Raw genomic sequence first — 21,997 nt, forward strand, 5'->3', positions numbered from 1 at the left:
TTTACAAACCCTATCTCCGCATCAACTCGCCTATCAAGTGGAGAAATCTTGCGAGACCGCTTTGCAGAATCTTGTTTGTCAGTATAATGTGTAGTTCGGTTCATAGCACAGTGCGGGTGATGTGCTGTAAATGGCGCTCCATACGGCATTCTATTGAGGTTCAGGCAGAGAGTGGCCAACGCATAATATGCTGAGTCAATAATGACTATCCTCGGGGTGGAGTACTTTCTTCTTATTCTTCTTCTTCTTGTAGCGATAAAGATAAACTTAATTCATGGTGATGATTATTTGAAACATGAGATATGTGTCCTTGAGTGGGGTCTGTCTCTACATCCTTATGATCAAACCAGTTATAAGCTTACCATCTGTGGTTTGGTGGTGCTGTACCTATCACCATTCGTTTTGGAAATTTATACGAAGGGTGTCCTTTAAGGTTAAAAAGGAACATATGGTATTGCTATACGGAGGGCCGTGATATATCTATTTGGAGGCTGCGATATAGATAGCTGTGTTTTTTCAATGCCAAAGGAAATCATATCCCCTTTACATCAATAGAAGAGATTTTTTCATCTCAAGTTTTCTCTAACAACTTCAAAATTGGTTCAGCAACGGTAGTTATATCTTAAGGGATTCCGTTACAGAATTTCTTGAGAATTAGAATGATAGCCACTTGGCCAGATTGGTTTCTGAATAGGCATTCACGGACTAGTAACGAATTATAGCACTCCCTCTTGGGTCATCTAATCCACGTTTAAAAGCTTTGAGAATATTTCGCAAAGTCGCGAGTGGGAAACTCCAAGAAATTTATAATGCCATCAGTCTCAGGCGTTCTGAGTAGGTGTCTGCTCGCTGTTAACATACAAAAAGGCAGACAGCTGATGCGATTGCTGGCAAGTAACTTCACTTGGTATAAACATATGACTTTGATCTGGATACATAACCACCTTACGTGCTCTAATTGCCGTGATGATATTGAGAAGGTGCTCACTGTGCGTTTGACCCACCTTGGATGAACATTTGAGCTCTTTGACGCAGATGATTATTAATAGGGCTCAATGTACTGTGACCTTTGTTTAGATATAGTATGCTTGACCTTTCAGCCTATTACCTTTTAATATATCTAAGCGTGGCTTTTTGCTACATATTACGAGGGATGAAAACCACCTAGATGGGATAGCTGCTGCCCTGTCAGAGGGATACATTCGCGGAGAATGTGAACCGACGTCTCACCCGCAAGTTCACGCAAGCGACAGATTTGTGTGTCGGATAGATTTAATTTACTTAGGTGATATCGTATCGTGACGGCCACCGTGGTGTGATGGTAGCGTGCTCCGCCTATCACACCGTATGCCCTGGGTTCAACTCCCGGGCAAAGCAACATCAAAATTTTAGAAATACGATTTTTCAATTAGAAGAAAATTTTTCTAAGCGGGGTCGCCCCTCGGCAGTGTCTGGCAAGCGCTCCGATTGTATTTCTGCCATGAAAAACTCTCAGTGAAAACTCATCTGCCTTGCAGATGCCGTTCGGAGTCGGCATAAAACATGTAGGTCCCGTCCGGCCAATTTGTAGGGAAAAATCAAGAGGAGCACGACGCAAATTGGAAGAGAAGCTCGGCCTTAGATCTCTTCGGAGGTTATCGCGCCTTACATTTATTTTTTTTTTAGGTGATATCGTACACTACAGTGCACCGAAAAAATGCTCTCTGCTTAGATTAATGAGCTTGGATGATACTTTTGTAGCGGGAAGTATACAACATTTTGCCTGTTTTTACCCTGGACAATCAATCCAGTGTTGTCTGAACTGCTTTGTTTCCCCGTTCTTCTCTTTTCTGTCTTTGTGAGCCCAGAGACCATAGAATGCTGCTATAGCGTACTGCTTAGCTAGATAGTCTGCCCGTTCATTACCTACCTGATGTGCGGCAACCCATGCTAACAAAGCCTTTTTATGGTTCAAAGATCATTTATGACTCAATACATTTATCCACTAGCTTAGAAGTAGTGTAAGTCTGCAAAGCATGCAAGTCTGCCTGGATGTCTGACATAATAAGAATAATCCTAAACGATAAGACTCTCCGTAGATAGCTTTAACTGCAACCTTCTATTACATGAATTTCTGCCTGAAATATAGCGACCTAGCGTCCCATTAGTATCGATTTTTTTGACGTTCGTTACATAGATACGAGCTCCCGCGTTTTAGTTATCAAATTTCCCAAAGAGTTCTGTTCACAACGACACGGGTAAAGGATTTTCTTACATACATACATAGGTACTTAGATATGTGTGTATGTTCGCCTATGTCACATTCTCAATAAAAAGCCAACCGACGTTTAAATCAACAAAGTTTTGAACCAAGTATTTGGTGATGAGAAATATGCAACGAGATTGAGGCTCATCTTTGATTGACATTACTAAATTGACAGCTTAAGTAAAGTTTTCGCGCCTTAATCTCTTCGTCCTTGCTGCATAAGTTTGTATGAGTATGCACACATAGCCACGATTATACATTTAAGTGCTCCACTCAAATGTGTCCTTGCATAAATCCTTTACTTTAATTCTCACACAAACTTGTGGGGCACATTTCCATACAAATAGCAAAATATAAAAAGTTGCAATGCAAATACGATTTTATTCGCACAAACATTATATTTACAAAAATATATTACATATGTATGTGTGTCAGTATATACTAAGGATCATACATACGTATTTACAGCATAAATGCAAGTAAGCTCCAAGTGAATTAAAGGGCGTGAGCCAAATTCAAATCACAGAAAAATCGGGTATATTGCTTTTCCAATAGAAGCTGGGATTTGTGAACGATTTACATACATTCACGCATACATACAGAGATGCAAGTATGCTAATGCAAATCGCGCGAGTAATGACAATTTGAATTGCGTTCACGAATGGTCATGCGTGTATGAGATAAAGAGGATAGCAGAGGACGAAGCGAAGACCAAGATGAAAATTCATTTTGATACGAATTTTTACATTCATTGAATAACGATTATTTTACGAAAGGAAAGTATTCTATATAAAAAGGAGACACACACATACAAACGACTTTCTCTCGGTATGAAGCTTTTGATGAAGGTGTTCAAAGCTAGAGTTTAGGATGAGCTCTACGGCGGCAGCAAAATAGTCAAGTGAATTAAAACACAGCGGCTACGTTGGCTCGGCCATGTTTTGCAAATGAAAGATGCTGCTACGGCTGAGAAAGTATTTTTATCGTAAACTTCGTATGGAAGCAGATGAAGATGGCGTCTCCCACACCGCTGGAAAGATCAGATGAAAACCGACTTAAATTTCCTTGGTATTGCCAATTGGCGCCAGTTAGCAGAGCAAATAAACGTCTGGCGCGTCTTGTTGGACGACTATAGCCGTTTAAACGGTTAAGTGCCAATAAAGGAAGTAAGTAAGTTCAAAGAATTTTTGTGTTTAACTAAAGACGAACCATAACCTTATCAAACAACGTTTTAGGCATATTATTGTCGTGTGGTAAATCTCCAACAAAAATAGAAACTTGATTTTGGAATATTCCTACATATCTGTGCATATGTATGGGACTGCTTCTGCACCCTATCCTTCTTGTTGTTGGGGATTGGGTGAAATATCAGCAAACTATTCCTATTTGAACGGTCTGCAGAAAAAGGGACTGTTCAGACGTATGTAAGTTATGTTTTTTCTTTAAAATCAGGAACATCAGTTTATATAATGTAACGGGAAATCATCGTTTTTTTTATATAAGAAGAAGACAAAGCGGACTATTCAATTAAGATGAACACGTAATGCTTTTCAGTAAAGGGCGGGGATACGTTTACATATCAACTAATATGGGGCTTTTTGTCATGCGTGACGGATTGACAGATTGCGATCAAATTTTGAAGGGTATGGAATTTTATCATATATTTTAGGACCATTTTGGTATTTTAGGAGTGATTTGTAAACATTTCGAGATGACTTCAGGAACACTGCGGACTATTTTTGGAATCATTTTGAAAAATTTGAAACAATATTAAGGTCGCGACAGAAATATTTTGGCTATGAAAACAGAGAAATATGAATAACAAGTTTACGCTTGTTCTAACTAAATAAATAGTTTTATTTGCTACAAAACAAAAACGAATGAATATTGAACTCTCAAAGGACTCTATGGAGGACCATTATTAAGGGATTCTGTTACCTATGTATTTCTTGTCGGAGCCTGAAATAAGACGCGAAAGCAGTAAAATGAAATGAGTTTCATTATTTCCGGTTCAGCATGTTCTAGCATAATTGCATTTGCAAACTGGTGTAGTATATTTACACAATACAACAACAAAATATTCGTTTATGCATTGGCTACGCAACACAAAAATTTTAGTAAATTTTCTCAACATAGAATAGCAAATCAGCAAATCCAAAACAAATTGTTCACAGAAAAAACATAAAATTAAAAAAAAAAAAATGTTCACGGTCCGTAGCTTATATTTGCATTTGCAACAATTACAATACCAAATGCACCATACTTTGAACTGCCTTCATATATTTGAAAAAAAAAGTAGTTCAGGATTAGATGCATTTTTTAGCATTATTGCATTGCAAACTTGCGTAGCATATTGTTTACAACAAGTTAACGACTATACATTTGCTACGTCATTACAAATATGCAACAGCAAAAACCGTAGTTTATTTTTGCAATATTTAATAGTAGCTGTCACTAAAAAACGGAAAGACAAAATTGAAAATGAAAAAAGTAGCTCACGATCCATAGCTTATATTTGCTATACAACGTTTCCAACATAAAATACACAAACAATTCTGAGCTCCCTTAATACATTTTTAAAATTTTAACGTTTTCAATCAATTGAGTTTTCTACAGTAAATTTTTTATGGTTTTAGCAGCTTAATAAAAAAACAAATGAATTATGTAGTTGCTTATTTGATTAGGTAAGGCATTAGTTTTTGTTGATGTGTTTAATAAAAATGTTTAATAACTTTCCAAGTCTCTTAAAATTAGCTGTTATGATTTGTTCGTAAACCATGATCGGTTAATCATAGATTAAACCTGGCAAGATATTAAGTTATAGTGAAAATTCACAGTTTCAATTTTTAGTTGAGTGATTTCAAAATAAAATTCTAAAAATGTTCACGTTCAAATATAAAATGTTTCTAAAAAAATTTACTTAATTAATCAAATTTAATTTATTGTAAAATATCAGCGGCCACTAAAATGAACAATTTCTTCGTACGCACCAGAATCCTTCGTCACTGCTGAAAAAATATTTATTTTGTTTAAGACACTATTCAGTAAAGTAAACAACCTTTCGCCGACACTTTAAAAGAAACACTAAATGTATTTATTTATTTCAACTTAAAATTTTTTGCAGAATTAAAATTTTTTTGCTTGCGTTTCTGTAGAACTTCTATCCCTGTCTTCTTCGAAATGTCTGTCGTTGCATTTCCATTATATTTGCAATGCCTTTCCTATTCCCGCCAAATGTTCGCTATGTAAACATCTTATGTAAAAATATTATAGATATATTTTAATAATTTTTTTTTTCTACAAAAGTATGTATAGTACAAGAACAATAAAAATGTGAATACATTTGGAATATGTATGTATGTAGGTATGAGTATATGTATTTATGAAGCCTGGTCTAAAGTTTCCAAATACACTTGGATGTCTGTACAAATTTTTATATGCTTCAAAAAAATGCTTAGTTGCATAATTGTCCCGAAGCATAATAAGTTATAAACGTGCATATAATTGCAGTATAGGGTGTCGCATGAATTTGTTTTCATTCATGAAAAAGTTCTTCTTATAAATAACTAGCAGACCCGGCAGACGTTGTTCTGTCCTAACTTTGGTCAATCTGCATAACTTTTAAGAGGTCTTTACCACTCTCCACCCCCTTATCTCCCTCTTTTCCTTATCCTTTTATTCACTCCTCCCTCTGCCTTTCTCTTTCTCTCTCTCCGTCTTTTCTTTCAATTCTTTTCCGCTCCATCTATCCCTAATTCTCTATCTTCGTCTAGATCGGTCCCTGTAGTGGAATTCAGTAACTTATAACGATGCGATTGGTCGAGATTTTAGTTAACGATTTTGTGGCATGCCTTATCGTTTGTACAATTCACTAACTTAGTTTTAACGACTCGAAATAAATGACATTTAAATTTCGTTTTAATGGTAGAGAGGTGGCAGCACAGTTTAACGAAACCTAAAAAATGCAAAAAGCACAAAAGGAATGCCAACAATATATAAATTCCGTATACTAACTGCTTTCAAAAGTCATTATTGTGCAAGTTTTTACATATCTTAACAAAAGGTAAGTAAATGCGGTATTAATTTCTTTTTTTCTCTGTTGATATCGCAGTTATTCTTGTACCCCTTAATTGACCATCAAGTTTAGAAATAATGTCATGAGCCAAGTGTGGGGTTAGTCGGTACAGCTTTAAAACTCCGTTGCATTCAAGTGGAATGGGTTATCTACTTCTCTAGGAAGGTGTCTGTCCACTGGCGATGGACTTAATAGTTCTTCATCTTGTGATAAAACGTACGCCAAGTACTCAAGTGACATTTGATTTATAAAGCAGCTTTTCGTGTTTGAAAGTATTTTATTAAAGTTCCGGTTTTCTTTTTTAACTAAAATTGCCATAAATATTAATTTCGTGATTTTTAACGCAGCTAATTTACTTGCCGTTTATTTAATAACACAGCTGATCGTCGATAAACAAATACCGACCCAAACTAGTTACTGAATAACGAAATCGTTATAGTTATCGATTCGCAAATAAAGCGACGACAAATGTGGTTAAAAAAGTTAGTGAATTCCACTACTGGTCCACTTCCCAAAAAAAAAAATATCGTAAGTACAAATCTAGGTAAAGTGCATCCCCACTTCCCGGAAAGAATTTTCCATTTCGAATTAGCGAAATCGGTCCAACCGCTCTCGTGTTGTGCGCTTAACAACACATTCAGCGATTCATTTATATTGTAACGAATTTAGTGAAACTCCGCTTATTTTACACCTTCTACTAACGTTCGTATCGGTAAATTGTTGAATAAATAACTCCAAAATTCAATTATGCAAAATGGTCTTTATTAGACTACTTTGAAAGTACAATAACACCTATACTTCGCAACCAATAGCGTGCTTAAATCAAACTGATTGCTCATGCCTCTGCTTATGCTGCTTTTATACTCTTCGGATTCCTCGTTCGCATACTTCTAGGCGTTTCTTCTAGAATTTACTACTTATTTACCAGCTATAAACTACAGATGCACGATTATAGCTTCTCGCATAGCCATATACGCGTATATATGTGAGTGATACTCCCACCGATGATTGCAAACTTTTGTGAGTAGCTCAGATATATGCATATGTTTGTGCGTTTCTCTCCGCTGCTTGTACGTACATATTTGTGTAGACATAATGATTGATTTGTTTATGTAGATAAAAGTGACTGCTTAGTATCGGCTTAGAGATGATAGTATGCCTTAGTGTTGCTAATATTCGTCACAATATGTTATAGATGAAAGCGCCTTAAAAAAATATAACGACGATTACTTTGCAAAACCATCCAAATACCACCATGTGGCGAACTTGATATTTCTTATCCCTAATCTCAGTGCATCCAAAAAAATCATAATTTTCGTATTTGAATGTAAATTTTGTAAAATAACGGTTAAATTGAATCTGGACTCCAAAACTGCATCTAAGCCCTTTTACTTTTACAAGAGCATTTTAAGTATATGGGGTATTCCATCCCATTTCGACCAATTTTGAACCCGACCCCCTTAGAATTGGCTGAAAGTTTTTCTTCTTTTTCTAGCTTACGAAAGACGTTTTTCAGAAGTTTTTCAAATTTTTTCATCCAACTTAAAAAAAGTTATGAATTTTTAAAAATACACCGTTTTTGTTTTCAAAATGCTATAACTTTTTCAAAAATTGACCGTTTGGGATCTTTTTTTTTAAATTTTTTTTAAATGTACTTTTCGGAAAAAATTCAAAAAAATTTTTTAAGGTTTTTTTTTGTAATTTTTCAGTTTTTTGAGATTTTTCGAATTTCACCCTTTTTTTTTGTTTTTTCTCATAAAAAACTTCAATCAATTCTGCCATCATCGTTTTTTTTTTCAAAATATTTAAAACTTATTTTGGGTAGGAAAACAGTGTTTTTTTCAAATGCTATAACTTTTTCAAAAATTTACCGTTTGGGATCATTATTTTTTTTTAAATATGTTTTTAAATGTACTCTCGGTCCACTCAGTGATTAGTGGGGATGATTGTAGAATTGATTGAAGTTTTTTATGAGAAAAAAAAGGGCGAAATTCGAAAAATCTCGAAAAACTGAAATATTACAAAAAAAACTTTAAACATTTTTTTGAATTTTTTCCGAAAAGTACATTTAAAAACAAATTTAAAAAAGAAAAATATCCCAAACGGTCAATTTTTGAAAAAGTTATTGCATTTTGAAAACATAAACGGTGTTTTTTTAAAAAAAAACAATACCTTTTTTTGAGTTGGATGAAAAAATTTGAAAAACTTCTGAAAAACGTCTTTCGTAAGCTAGAAAAACAAGAAAAACTTTCAGCCAATTCTAAAGGGGTCGGGTTCGAAATTGGTCGACATGGGATGGAATACCCCATATACAATCTTAATCTTCTTACATATAAAGAAAAAAAGATTGCTTTAATCTATCATGAAAAAAATTCTTGAAGAAAAAAGGGTGTAAAATAAGTTTTGTCTGCTGTCCTGTAAAATTCAATTGCCGTCAGATAGGCGGTTTGCAGTTGGTCTATAGATGGTTTTGTCAAGGCATCGACGATAAATACCTTTAAAGCTGAAATTGATTTTGCATACAAATACCATGTAGAAAATTTTAAATAATTATTTAAAAATTTGTGTACAGTTTTGTTAAGAAAAAACTGTCCGACCATCACCACTAGACTGGGTTGGTCTCCATAAAAAACAGAGCTTACAAAAGTCCGCCCCTAAATTTGAAGCTTGTGCTGAGAAGGTCTAGGAATTTTTTGTGCGGTTTTTTGGCCTTGCAAGTATAGCCAAATTTTTTCTTTTATTGTATTTTGGTTATTTAACATTCGATTAACGTCATTATTTTGTTCTTGCGAAGTTCTATAATTCCTTCGATTATCCTTTTCAGCTTACCATTCGTTTTCAATTAATTATGTTTTCATAGTTTTATGAAACGAGAATCATACTATATAGATCGAAAATTGGTTTAGTGATATGAAAACGACTTCAGAGCTCAAAATGACATTCGACGGAAATAAATAAAAAAAAAATGTTCTGAGACCCTTTCAAAATAACTTCCAAATTTAGGGGCGAATTTTTGCAAATGTTTTTTTTTTGTCCAGTCTAAAGTATGCCACATAGAAGACAATTTTAATACTATGCTAATACTACTTTTTGTAATTTTACAGTCCGTGAAATATATATACGTAGATATGTATGTTTGTTTATACATCTAATTTCGTGGCACTACTTTGCCGGATATCAATATGGGGTCTTCCGGTGCTTAGATTTGACCGTAGTGGACAAGAACTGGTTCAGATATTTTTCAATTAAACTCGTACTCTCTGTTTCTCAATTAAAATTCGATTTAGCCAGGGATTTGAACCCAGAATCTTCGGTGTGGTAGGCAGAGCACGCTTCCACCACACCATGGCGGGCGCCCACAAACGAATTGGTTCGAATATCTTTCGTTTAAATTTGCACTTTCTCTCTTTCATAAACATCTTAATTGAATGTCAAAAAGCTTGCGGGGTTTACGAGTATTTAGAGAACCGAGAATCTCGCAAGAAACAGAGTTCACGATTTCTCGGGTCTCAAAATTATCGTTTGTGCTCGGGGAGAACTATTAGCTCTAATTAAAACAAAAGAAGTTGACATGATGCCATCTAAAAACCGAAGCTTGGCTCTTAAACAATTTTTGTTGAAACGTTGAAAACATGTTTCCCTTAGTTGAGGTATTGAAAATTTGTTTTATGAACGGCGAGCTGAGGCAACTATCAAACGAAATAATTATCCATAAAATTTAAAGAAAAGGATTTTTTAAATTAATTATCACCCAGCGATTGGTCAGCAGTTGTGTTCACTGAAAGCGCTCACTAATTCATGTAAATTTGCAAAAAGCTAAATTCTATGTATTCGTTACCTATAAAATGTATGAATGGTGTAAAATAAAACTTTGCAAAGGAATTTCGATCATTTTTCACAAAGGTGTACCCGAGTGTAATAAACGTCCATACGCTAACATAGTTACATACGAATATATGCACTTTTCACATTAGGGTGATTTGTTTTTTGAGGTAATTGTTATTGATTCATTTGGTTCTTAGCGCTTAACTTTGCCAAAGCCATTCAATATTTCCCAATCAACAGAACCATTCCAAATTTGGTTTGAAAACAGGTCGGTTCAGCTTTGTTCCAACTTCAGTGCTATTCGAAAAATGATATGAAAATCGATACAATATACAGAAAATTACTACTCTGATGGAAAATGAAAATAAATTAATATGTCTACCAACTGCAAGCAGAGAAAAAAGTAGAACAGAAATCCAAAATTGGAATAAAAAAATTTCAAGACCACAAGTTAAAAGAAGTTACAAAAAAGTTAAAGGAAAAACTTGTAAAATAAATCACCTTAATGTAGAGTTATAGCAAGCGTGTGAAAACAAGCCGGCATCAAAATCAAGGTGTCAGCAAATAATTCATCATAAAGCACGTACGAGTACGAGTAGTGAATTCGATACACTGAGAAATGTCGTCAAAATGAGAGGAAGTCGTAGAGTTTGCTTGCAAACAACTAATTTTACGAGTGTACAAATTTATATTCATTAGCATTTAGTGCAAACATTAGAATTGGAACAGGATAATAAAATATGCTTTATCTTTAATTTAAACACATAACCAACTGGAATACAGATGAATGTGTGTATGTATGCACATATGTACATGTATAATTGTGCCATTAACCAAGCTTTCTGTTATGCAATGTACATGCCTTAGTGAAGTTTTGGAAAATGACTCTCTGTACTGAAATACTGCAGGCATGCTTAACCAACGAAACGATATCATTTCGTTACGATAATCAACGTTAATAAACGAAACGAAGTCATTTCGTTTCGTTTATTAACGTTAAGATCGTCAAATTAACGAAATGATTTCGTTTCGTTTTCTGCCATATCAAAACGAAATCAAATCGTTTATGTTGATTATTAATTTCAAACTATGCTGGCAAAGCTGATTGATGGCGGAGTCATTAAAGGTGAAAGCATTATCCAAGCTGATTGCAACTTTTCTCATGAATTTTGACAGTACGAACATTTCTCAGAGTATTTTTGACATTACCACCAACGAATTACACAAACAAATTACATAGAGTTTGTGTGTGTATGTGCGCTCGTTGTTGCCACCTTACGGCTTCACCATGGCTATAGCATTGCCAGCATAATTCAAACAAAAAGTATCACGTTTTCGTTAACGTTTTTAACATTAACGAAAGCTTTTCGTTTCGGTTAAAAACGAGATACAATTTATCTTGATAATTTCTTTATCGATAATATTTCGAAGTGTTTCAACGGAAACGGTGGAAATTTTTTGATAAACGATTAGCTTAACGTTAAGGTGCATCCCTGAAATACTGCGTTAAGAAAAAACTTTTTTTGAGAATAAATTCCCATTTAAATGTGCTTAAGTTTTCACTTACATACCTACCAAAATTTGGCATAAGCGGTTGTAAGAAGTAACCCACACGGCATTTAGATGATTAAATTTTGAATTTCCCTACATATAAATACAATTTGATTCTTCTTTCTGACTAAATAATGAGTTATCATACAATTGAACAAAAGAAATAATCAAATATGAATACCTTTGATGATCAAAAACTGAAAATCATTTTTCGATCACGTTTTGGAATCATTTTTGAAGTCCTTTGATGATTAAATTTTAATATTTCATAAAAGTCAACAAAAAGAATAATCAAATATGCTTACCTTTCGATGAACAAAAACTGAATATAGTTTTTCAGTCACATTTTGGAATCATATTTGAATCAAATGTGTTTACTTTAGGTGATCAAACATTTATAATCATTTTTAATTCACCTTTCTGAATCTTTTCTGACTATATTTGTTAACTGAATAATGAGTTTTATACTTGTTAAAATTTTACTTTTCATTGAAAAACTTATTTTTTTCACATACACACATTTTTTCAATCATGAAGTTCAGAAAAAATATGTACATATATTAAATTTTTATTATTAAGACAATTTAATGCAAATGCTGCTCATGCCCGAAGATTTCTCCAACCATTTCTCCACCTTCGGCTTCCCAGATAATACATAATAGTTGGACAATACAAAAGTTGTGAGCTATTTGACCAGGTAAGTGAAACTCTCTTGACATATGTACCTGGATATGTCTTCAACATCCCGTACCGTATCGTATTTTAAGATATTGACGATCATAGCTGATGTTGGATGTTGTAGTCGCAGGTGAATATCGGTCAAGTTTGTTTGCGAGTGACCTGTGGTTCAAATAGCTCACTTCCGCATGCTTTATTCCCCTGATGAAATAAGATTATTATGTAGTATCTTATTTTGAATGAGATATGAAGAATAAATGCATCATAATCGCATTCAAAAATGAGTCAAAAATCTAAACCAAAACGATTGAAATATATTCACGAATATGATCAGAAAATGGCTGTGAAAAGCAGTCAAATATTACTCTAAAACAATTAAAGCTCAATTTTACAATGATATCAAATATGAATAAAAAGCGTTTCGAAACATGAATCATAAATGATTATTCAAGAATAATCACATTTATGGTACATTTTTCTCCCGACGATACGCTAATATTCGAACAGAAAATGCTTTTAAATTTGAACGTTTTTAATCATCTTAGGGTATGATATTTGAATATTTTTTGATCAAAATTTTCAAAAAATGCTGGCTGGGACCTATTTATTTGTATTGTAAATAAGCCTTCCCAGCCAGCATTTTTTGAAAATTTTGATCAAAAAATATTCAAATATCATACCCTAAGATGATTAAAAACGTTCAAATTTAAAAGCATTTTCTGTTCGAATATTAGCGTATCGTCGGGAGAAAAATGTACCATAAATGTGATTATTCTTGAATAATCATTTATGATTCATGTTTCGAAACGCTTTTTATTCATATTTGATATCATTGTAAAATTGAGCTTTAATTGTTTTAGAGTAATATTTGACTGCTTTTCACAGCCATTTTCTGATCATATTCGTGAATATATTTCAATCGTTTTGGTTTAGATTTTTGACTCATTTTTGAATGCGATTATGATGCATTTATTCTTCATATCTCATTCAAAATAAGATACTACATAATAATCTTATTTCATCAGGGGAATAAAGCATGCGGAAGTGAGCTATTTGAACCACAGGTCACTCGCAAACAAACTTGACCGATATTCACCTGCGACTACAACATCCAACATCAGCTATGATCGTCAATATCTTAAAATACGATACGGTACGGGATGTTGAAGACATATCCAGGTACATATGTCAAGAGAGTTTCACTTACCTGGTCAAATAGCTCACAACTTTTGTATTGTCCAACTATTATGTATTATCTGGGAAGCCGAAGGTGGAGAAATGGTTGGAGAAATCTTCGGGCATGAGCAGCATTTGCATTAAATTGTCTTAATAATAAAAATTTAATATATGTACATATTTTTTCTGAACTTCATGATTGAAAAAATGTGTGTATGTGAAAAAAATAAGTTTTTCAATGAAAAGTAAAATTTTAACAAGTATAAAACTCATTATTCAGTTAACAAATATAGTCAGAAAAGATTCAGAAAGGTGAATTAAAAATGATTATAAATGTTTGATCACCTAAAGTAAACACATTTGATTCAAATATGATTCCAAAATGTGACTGAAAAACTATATTCAGTTTTTGTTCATCGAAAGGTAAGCATATTTGATTATTCTTTTTGTTGACTTTTATGAAATATTAAAATTTAATCATCAAAGGACTTCAAAAATGATTCCAAAACGTGATCGAAAAATGATTTTCAGTTTTTGATCATCAAAGGTATTCATATTTGATTATTTCTTTTGTTCAATTGTATGATAACTCATTATTTAGTCAGAAAGAAGAATCAAATTGTATTTATATGTAGGGAAATTCAAAATTTAATCATCTAAATGCCGTGTGGGGGTAAGCCACAAAAATAAAATTTGCTTAAACTTAAAGGATACATGATAAATAGAACTCCGCTCTAGTCGATATATTTTCGTAATATTTTTAAGGAAACTCGATTTTTCTCTTTATTTTTGTTATGACATACTATTCCCTATACTACCTGGTTCATAAACCTTATAATAAGGCTACTGCCTTCAGCCCTCAGCTGAGAGCTATGGAGACAAAATAAGGAAACCACCATATAGCAAAATGAACCTAGGGAAACCCTAGAATTTGTTTGTACGATATGGGTATCAAATAAAAGGTGTTAATGAGTATTTTAAAAGGGAGTGGGCCTTAGTTCTATGGGTGGAAGCCTTTTCGAGATATTGCCATAAAGGTGGACCAGGGGTGACTCCAGAATTTGTTTGTACGATATGGGTATCAAATGAAAGGTGTTAATGAGTATTTTAAAAGGGAGTGGTTGTAGTTGTATATGGGAAGGCGTTTTCGAAATATCGACCAAAATGTGGACCACACCACCATCTGCCGGGTACCACTAATTTATTTATATATGTAATACCACGAACAGTATTCCTGCCAAGATTCCAAGGGCTTTTGATTTCGCCATGCAGAACTTTTTCATTTTTTCTACTTAATATGGTAGGTGCCACACCCATTTTACAAAGTTTTTTTTCTAAAGTTATATTTTGCGTCAATAAACCAATCTAATTACCATGTTTCATCCCTTTTTTCGTTTTTGGTATAGCATTGTGGCATTTTTTTTATTTTTCGTAATTTTCGATGTCGAAAAAGTGGGCGTGGTCATAGTCGGATTTCAGCCATTTTTTAAACCAATACAAAGTGAGTTCAGATAAGTACGTGAACTGAGTTTGGTAAAGATATATCGATTTTTGCTCAACTTATCGTGTTAACAGCCGAGCTGAAGTACAGACGGTCGACTGTGTATAAAAACTGGGCGTGGCTTCAACCGATTTCGCCCTTTTTCACAGAAAACAGTTATCGTCCTAGAATCTAAGCCCCTACCAAATTTCACAAGGATTGGTAAATTTTTGTTCGACTTATGGCATTAAACGTATCATAGACAAATTAAATGAAAAAGGGTGGAGCCACGCCCATTTTGAAATTTTCTTTTATTTTTGTATTTTGTTGCACCATATCATTACTGGAGTTCAATGTTGCCATAATTTACTTTTATATTGTAAAGATATTACCTTTTTTTTATAAATTTGAGTTAAAAAAAAATTTTTTTTTAAAAGTGGGCGTTGTCGTTCTCCGATTTTGCTAATTTTTATTAGGCATACATATAGTAATAGGAGTAACGTTCCCGCCAAATTTCATCATGATATCTTCAACGACTCCCAAATTACAGCTTGCAAAACTTCTAAATTACCTTCTTTTAAAAGTGGGCGGTGCCACGCCCATTGTCAAAAATTTTACTAATTTTCTGTTCTGCGTTATAAGTTCAACTCACCTACCAAGTTTCATCGCTTTATCCATCTTTGGTAACAAATTATCGCGCATTTTCATTTTTCGAAATTTTCGATATCGAAAAAGTGGGCGTGGTTATAGTCCGATGTCGTTCATTTTAAATAGCGATCTTAGATGAGTGCCCAGGAACCTACATACCAAATTTCATCAAGATACCTCAAAATTTACTCAAGTTATCGTGTTAACGGACGGACGGACGGACATGGCTCAATCAAATTTGTTTTCGATACTGATGATTTTGATATATGGAAGTCTATATCTATCTCGAGTCCTTTATACCTGTACAACCAACCGTTATCCAATCATAGTTAATATACTCTGTGATCTCTGCTCAACTGAGTATAAAAAGAAAGGCTGTTAAGGTGTGTTAGTTGGTAGCCGGTGTTTGAAGAGATGCGCCGGTCGATTTTGTTCAAACTTTCACATAAGTTGCGCAGACCTCACGCGATGGTTTGCACATAGGTTTGGTTGCGATCGACACACAGGGTCTTGAGATATAGGCCAAAGCGTGGACCCGGGTACCTACCCCTAGAATGTGTTTATAGAATATGGATAACAAATGAAAGCTGTTGATGCGTGCTTTAGTAGAGGGTAATTTTATACCCCTGGGTGACTAGGGTCTCTAGATAGATAGGACAAAACGTGGGCCCGTGAACGCCTAGACAGTGTTTTTACATTATGGCTATCAAATTGAAGATGTTGATGTGTGCTTTAGGACAGTGTAGTTTTCATAGCTATTGGGGACTAGGGCCTTGAGATATAGGCCAAAACGTGGAACAGGGTAACACTAGGACGCGTTTTTACATTATGGGTATCGAAGCAATCGTTACTAATCACCTTACATTTTCGATTTCTACATTGATAGATAGTTCTCAGCATGGCTTTTGTAGAGCCAAATCAACCACAACCAATTTGCTTGAATTTGCAACTCACGTCTTTAATGGGTATAGAAACAATCATCATACCGACATTATATACACTGATTTCAACAAAGCATTCGACAAAGTACGCCCCTCATTACTTGTTTATAAACTCGAATTGCTTGGCTTTCAACCTGGCCTAACTCGCTGGATCTCCTCCTATCTTTGCAGTAGAACTCAAAGAGTCATTGTTAAAAGCATTTGTTCGAATGCCATAGATGTTCCCTCCGGTGTGCCTCAGGGCAGCCATCTCGGTCCTATTTTGTTTTTGCTCTTTATAAACGATATTTCCACAACTATAAAATATTCTAAAATTTTAATGTATGCCGACGACGTAAAACTTTTTAAGCCATATGCGTCGGTTGAAGAACGTTGTGTACTACAGGCGGATTTAAATTGTTTGCTACTTGGTGTAATGAGAATTTTATGCCGCTCAACATAGAAAAATGTAAAGTCATGTGTTTTTCACTTGGGAACGTACAGCCAGCTTCTTACACAATTAATGGCCAAACTCTGGAAAGCGTTGATGTTTTTGTCGACTTGGGAGTTACAATGAATTGCAAAATTAGTTTTAACCCTCATATTAATACCACAGTCAACAAAGCAAGAGGATCGATAATTTGGAATCCGCGTTATCAAGTTCATGTGGATGGGCTAGAATCAATTCAAAAACAGTTTTTACTTTTCGCCTTGAGAAATTTTCAATTGGACTCTCCGTATAATCTCCCTCCTTACACTAATCGGTTAAAACTAATAAATATTCCTACCCTTGCAAGTCGTAGAGAAATGCTAGGTGTACTATTTATGGCTAAACTTTTAAATGGATCGATTTCAAGCCTATTTCTTTTGAACGAGGAAAACTTGAATGTTCCATGCCGAGTTTCAAGGTATTATAAACCTATAATTCTTAAACAATGCAGAAGCAATTTCCAACTTAACGTACCTTTTCTATGTTTGTGTGAAGATTATAACTCTCACTCGAGAATAATTGATGTTTCGGACTCGCTCTTTGCCATAAAAAAGACGGTTCTATCTTCTCTTAATAATTAAAAAATTATATTTATACTTTTAATCTATTGCATTTTGTGAATCTATATTTCGGCGCTTAAGAAGCCATTGCCGCTTTTATGCCGCTGGGTGACTAGGGTATCGAAATATAGGACAAAACGTGGACCCAGATACCCCTAAAATGTGTGTGTAATATGGATATCAAATGAAAGCTGTTGCTGAGAGCTTTAAAGTAATTTTCATTGTGACATTCGATTTAGTCGCATCAATCTGGCAAAATTGATAAATATGCATGCGAAGACGAAATAAAGATATGAATTAATAATACCCACATACCTATTTACATACGTCCTATTCAATTTGCCTTAAATTTGGTATATAAATTTGCCCATATTAGTATTTACGATCCTTTTTCCGGGAAGTAGACCAGAGACGGACTGGGACTGGGACTGGGACTGCGACTGGAACAAAATACATACCACCTTCTGGGAGAGGCAATAAGGGATGAAGAAGAATAAGAAGAACTTGAGAGAAGAGAAAAGAGAGAATGAGGAGACTGAGAAAGAGATAGAATGAGACGAAGATGAAGATAGATGAAGCGAAAAAGACGGAGGGAGGAGTGAATAAAAGGATCAGGGAAAAGTGAAGAGGGGGGGGGGGGGGGGGTCAGAGTTAGACGGAAAAAGCTTATTAAAATGTATGCAGATGGACCAAATTTAGGGCAGAACAACCTCTGCCGGGTCTGCTAGTGCTTTATAAAATTCTTTATGTAAGCATTATTTTATAAAGTGTAGAAGCCTTATACATGACGTTATCTTTCAGATAATCCTTATGCCTAATGACATAGGTCGATACATAAAGGATTCCAGGTTCGATTCGAGCTCAAGGCCAGAACAATAGTCAATAGTTGTTATGATCGTTATTGGTTTTTTTAATTTTTCTATAACTGAAATTCCAACATTATCAGTGATTTGCAATAGATGACGCAATGCTGGCAAAATATGGTTTGTAAGAAGGAATATAAGTAGCAATTTTATCAGTCAAACCCACCGCCTCTGTGTAGCCAAATGGTTAGCGCAGCGTGCCTAAAGCGTACTGGCGATGAAGGCTTAGCAACCTTCGAAATGGATCAATATGCGTGTGTCTGAAAAATTTTCTGTCTTCTATTCCAAAAATAAAAAATAATTTTTCAATTATAGAAAAATTAAAAAAACAAACCAATAACTGTTATAAAAATTATTGTTATGGCCTTGAGCTCGATTCGAACCTGGAATCCTTTATCAATAGACCGATAAAACAAAAACAATTTTAAATACAGAAAAAGAAGAAGTATCATAAGGAATACACCAAAGCACTAATAGTCTTATAGAACTAAGGCCGATGTCACACCCGTTTGGACATATGAGATAAACCTTAGGTTAAAATTTTTTGCTGGGTATGTTCTACTTAAAATTTTATACATATATAATTTACATACACATTATAGCAAAGACAACACGAGTATTTATTGTGTGAAACAGCAGTTTTGGCTGTTTAAATCTCATGACTCGAATTTCGACAAAAGTTTGAGGTGTCGGATGTGAAATGTAACGACCAAATTGTTGTATCTTAATGCGTTTACTTTTGCATTTAATATAAAAACTCTTTCGTATTTTGAAATGCTTCTGGGTGCATCTGTATATACTTAATATCTTAATCTTAATTTAATATCATTCCTCCAAAGGTTTAATCAACAGTTAAATTAAAAAACGAAAATATGAAATGGTACAAGCTACGCTTTTACGCTGTTGCGTTGTACGCTTGTATACTTTCTACAACTTCTAAGAACCTTTTACGCTAGTACACTGTCACGCTAATGCGTTGATACGCTTTTACGCACAAACGGCAGCAACTGCTTATTCAACTTTCCAATCAACATGTTCTCTTCCAATATCTTAATCACATTCGATTAACTGGGTAGAGGTAGACATCGTGTATGCCGAATCTTAGACTAAAGCTTAGAGCGGATATACAACTGAGCACATTCTTTATATGAAACTGTTTTATTGAAAATCCGGCCGGCAAGGTGTCGTAATAACGTGTAGTTAAAACGGTTTCATTCGAATTGCGAGCCTTTGTATTTTTCTGCTTCTTCGCCATTGCATTGATTTTCTAATTTGTTAGATTTAGCGCAAATTACAAAGCATAAATAGTGGTTACCAGCTGCGATACAAGAATCACTTAACCATTTACTACGTAGTACGTACAAACTGTTTGGTACGTCAATGGTGCTCCGCTACATCCTCGACTGTTTCAGATGCCCACGACTTCAACATCCATGTCCGCTTTCAATCCAATTGCCTACTATTTTTATATATTGGGTCAAACTGATGTTTATTATTGTGGTGATTGTTTGTGTATTGCATTGTACATAAATATTTAAGAGCTTAAGATCAGCTGCACAGTGGGCATGAGGGAGTGAAGAAAACGAGCTTATGAAAGCAGCGCTGGGACATATTTATCGTAATATTTTAATGAAAACAAAACTGGTTGTTGATGTTGTTGTATTAACGACAGAGACACTCCCCGAAGGTGTTATCGATGTTGATGGTCCTTTGTCGGATATAGATCCCGAACGTTTCTGTAACAAAGCACCATTAAGGGACTAGCCCGACCATCTCGGGAACGATTAATATGACCATATTAAAAATCCTAGGCCATACCGCCCACCCACCCCTAGTTCCACAAGGATGTCGCCAAAGCCTCGCCTGCTAAATATGTGTATGATACATTCATATTTGTAACAGGATTCCCCTCGCCTAGTTGAGGTTGACTTTGAAACTTTGAAGCTTTATATTGCAAGCTTTATAGAGCAATCTATCTCGTCTGCGATCTGGAAGCGCTTTACCTACTTCAGAAGTCTTTGATTGAAAATCTAAAATATGGCATTCTTTAAGCACGAACCGACAACCGAGACAGGGTTCAGTAGGTTAAATGAGCACCATATTCTACAATCAAAGACATTTTTCGTAAAAAGGTGTTGGTTTTTTTAGTAGGTTACTATGAGTTCCAGATACTCATATATGTTTAAATATATCTCTGAATTAAATTTTGTCTGCTCCACTGTTCATTCTTTACCAGTTTTCCTGTTATTGCTTTTGTTACTGTCAATGGCATCTCAAGTGCATCTTAAGCATCGTTCATCAATTGGCCGGAGTCTAACGATTGAATGGAGTTGAATTAAGTCAGAAAATCAGTAAAGGCTATGTACATTTTACAGTTACATTTTATATGTATGTATGCAGCTCGCTTTTTGCTCATGTCCATCGCTTAAGCACAAACTTGACCACAATTAGGAAAACACGCGTCCTCTATCAACTTACATGCAATCATACAAATCCATATATAAAGATACATAAAATTGTAGCGACATATAACCGTCAATCCTCAAAGTCAATTCTATAGGCGTCTTTCCAGATATTCAAACATTCATTGTACGTAGTTTGTATGTATAAGTTATATATGTGTTATGTATGTGTAAGTTGTATATGTGTAAGTTTGCTTCGAATATCGCCGCATTAGGATGAAAAGAACTATTCAGGTTATTGGCGTTCGAATGATTGCGAACAACAATAATGTAAAATAAAAGCAAACATTTATTTACAGTATTTATGTATATATGTATACGTACATATATACATGCGTATGTATGTGTGTACAATGTGTGATCGCGAGCTGTGTTTTGCTACGGTTAGCGCAAAGAATAGTTAAAAGGCCTTACCCGAAACTAAATATCTGGATAATACCAATTTTCTATAGGTTTGCGGCTAAGTTAGATTAGCAGTTAGGTTCGATCGCCGCTGCCCCAACTAAGTGGAGGTCCGTGGTTATACCACACTAACTAACGCTGGCACTGATTTCTGATTATCAAGCAAATCGCTGCCTAGCAACTTTTGGACAAGGCAGACGACGATCCTCTAAATTTCCTGCGTGTATTCGTATACATCCCTACAGAGATTTTTAAGACATGTCCTTGCAAAATATGGATAGTTAAGCATGAAGTGATTAGATGATTTCGTCTTGTTATTCTCCATGCAAATAATACAGTAAGGGGTTTCCAGTATACTGAACCGCACCACATGGATTCGCATAGGGCAGTGTCTGGTCAATGCTCCAATCAACCTTAGAGAACCCTAGTAATGTCCTTGAGCGCGTGTTATCAACAACCGGCCATAAAAATTTCGATACCCCGCAAAAGGTGTTATCTGCCCAGCGCTTACTTAGCTGACCAGAGGCCGACCTTACTTGGAGAAAGCTGCAAGTCGTAACCGGTGTAACAAATTTTCTGTTGGTATTTACCTTCAGTTCGCGTGTACAATCTCGTGTCAGTT

At 34.8% G+C, this 21,997-nt stretch overlaps 1 protein-coding gene across 4 annotated transcripts in view; it reads left to right on the forward strand.

Annotated features, from left to right (window-relative positions):
- The window catches only part of Synj (synaptojanin), a 566,615-nt gene that overhangs the window by 270,818 nt on the left and 273,800 nt on the right, over window positions 1-21,997 (forward strand). Inside the window, exon 10 of one of the 4 annotated variants that reach the window (XR_010950494.1) lies at window positions 2,714-2,839. The exons of 1 other annotated variant lie outside the window; for it this stretch is intronic. The gene's annotated coding sequence lies outside the window, so the exon portion shown is untranslated. Of the gene's footprint in view, window positions 1-2,713; window positions 2,840-21,997 lie in introns of those variants that run through there. 2 more of the 4 variants (XR_010950491.1, XR_010950492.1) reach the window with 2 other exon arrangements.

The sequence above is a fragment of the Eurosta solidaginis genome, chromosome 3 (genome assembly GCF_040869045.1).
Source record: "Eurosta solidaginis isolate ZX-2024a chromosome 3, ASM4086904v1, whole genome shotgun sequence".
NCBI classification, from domain to species: domain Eukaryota; kingdom Metazoa; phylum Arthropoda; class Insecta; order Diptera; family Tephritidae; genus Eurosta; species Eurosta solidaginis.